A 2,500-nucleotide genomic window follows, 5' to 3' on the forward strand; every position below is an offset into this window, starting at 1 on the left:
GTTCTGGAGAAGCAGCTTTAGGTACTAACGAAATCAATTTTTTTTGTGAACGTCAATCGAGGCTCTACATGGAACTTTTGAAGTTGTCTTGTCGATCACGAAAGCTCTTGTATTTAGGTTGACCGCTTTTATGGAATTCATTTCCTGTGGGTATAAAACGTCCGCTCTTTTGACTTTTTGATACTTACATTGTAAGATAAAGATCACTTGTTTAAAATATGCCTTGTCAAACGAATACTCTTTCGTCCAGCTGCGGAATCAAAATATAACGAAAACACTACCCTAGTGAGAAAATGTTTGTCGACGAGTGCCACGTGACCAGAGTCAACCAGGGTCTTTTCTCAACGACAATGGAGGCAGAGAAGAGAGACCCTGGGAACGAGTTGGCTTTTGTAATGTTAATATGGACTAATTAGCGTTTACAACAACACAATTTACATGATAAAAGCAGTGAGGTCTGTATCAATGCAAGGTCACCGGCAGCCTCGCAGCCATTCATAGGCTTGGTCGCTGAGCAAACAACTGTAAAATGGCCTATTGGATGGCAAAATTACGAGTGATTTTTCAATAAAATTTTCTCGCCTAAACTACTTCGCATTTCCTTTTGTGTCTTTTGGAGTTTCAAGTCGATTTGAAGTCCAAACCATGTGTATTTTTTGGTTCTAGGTCGGTTTGAGGCGATTTCGTGCAGCTGATTCTCTCTCAATTAGATATAACGGAGAGAGTCGAGACTGGAACAGAAAATCCACGAAATCGCTTCAAATCGACCTAGAAACCACAAAAGACGCATGTTTTTGACTTCGTTGACAGATGTGTAATAACTGGGTTGCCATATGACAATCCAGTCGAAATGTGCGTCGCATTCTTCCGTTTATTCCTGTGTCGGAAATCAGAAAAGTTGCGCCGTAGGGTCTTTCCTGTCACTCCGGACCCCTGCTAAGTATTGTCTTTGTACCTAGAGACTTTGGAGCGTATCTTTGGCAGGTTTTAGGGGGTAGTACACTAGGTAACAGAAATGTGTTGATTTTATCGGGTGGACACAGTAGAATATTTAATTAACCTGCATGGCATCGAAGTCGAACACAAATGGTTTTAGTGGATCTCTAAGAAAAATATACCCTGATGGAGCTTGAGGATGGAAGGTCAATTCGATAAGCAAGACAGGCAGTGAAAAATAAACATCTGGAATCTTCAATGCGACGAATAATGGACTTGTACAGCAATTGCATCTTTCGATCATTGAAGGAATCGAACACATTGATTGCATCTATGTTATCACTTTTGTCTGGCTATTTACATTCATGCGCTTAACTCTGCACAGTCTTCAGGTAAAAGAAAATAATTGGACATGTGACTAATTCTTGACAGTCAAGAATTATTTGAAAGAAAGCTTGTCTATTTTATGCTTTATTACTAAAGGAAAAGGTTTTTCAGAAAATGACTTCATCCTGAACTGCGGTGAGCAACCTATCTAGTTGCCTATGGTTTTTGAAACGGAGTATGTTGCTTGAAATAGGAAGGGTTTTTTTTGCCTCCAATAGCAAAATGTTGCTTCTTCAATAAAGGTTTTGGCGGGAAAAGGGTTTGTTTTTTTAAATTTTCTGTCTTTGTGGATAAATCGTGTTCTGTAAATATTAACTAATTTGCATACGTGGGTTAAAATTTGATTTTAAAAAAGTCCAAAAACGGAGACAAGAAATTTACTCTGTTGTTCGAACAAAGTAAATGTTGTTTCGATTCCGGATGGATAATTTGTTAGGGCGTTTGACGATAACAAAAACAATAACAATAATTTTATTACTCGCAAAAAATAAAATTTACAAATAGCTAGTTTGTTAATCTAGTGGGAAAAGACAGAAAAAGCGATATTGAACACATATTACAAAATGAATAGAAAATACAACAACAATCAGAAAGAAACACTGGTAGTTTTCGCCACAGTTACATATAAATTTCTAATACAGTAGTTTGTTCTTTAAGCTAAACTACAATTACAACCAGAGGTATGTACATGTATTGTATACGTTTGAAAATCATCAGGTTAACTTAGTAAAGTATTCTAACAAAGGAATGGGAATGAGAATGAGTACGAAAAGTTGAGGAGGACAAACACGTACCATAAGCAACCAATTGCACGCTCTCAGAGCGTCTAGTTTTTAGATATTTTTGGCCGGGGAGCTTTGAGTCAGCGCAATTGTCAGGGCTTAGAAAGATTGTCTGTGTCCTCATGAGATGGAGCACGTAAGAAGAATGCCAGCTCGAAAAAGGTGTTTAATTATAGGATGTCGAAGTATGAGGAAGATAAGGATGAACAGCTTCAGTGTTTCCGAAAAGCCATGCCAAAGTGATGCTGGTGGACGGACCAGGTAAAGACCTGCAAAGCTATAGATTTTGCTAACAAAAGAAACCTTAAGGACGAACTCCTGTCTGACATAAACAGCCACAAGCGATATCTGAAGATTTGGGAGACACCTCGAGGCACCATTTTTCATGTCAAGAC

The sequence above is a fragment of the Montipora foliosa genome, chromosome 10 (genome assembly GCF_036669935.1).
Source record: "Montipora foliosa isolate CH-2021 chromosome 10, ASM3666993v2, whole genome shotgun sequence".
NCBI lineage: Eukaryota > Metazoa > Cnidaria > Anthozoa > Scleractinia > Acroporidae > Montipora > Montipora foliosa.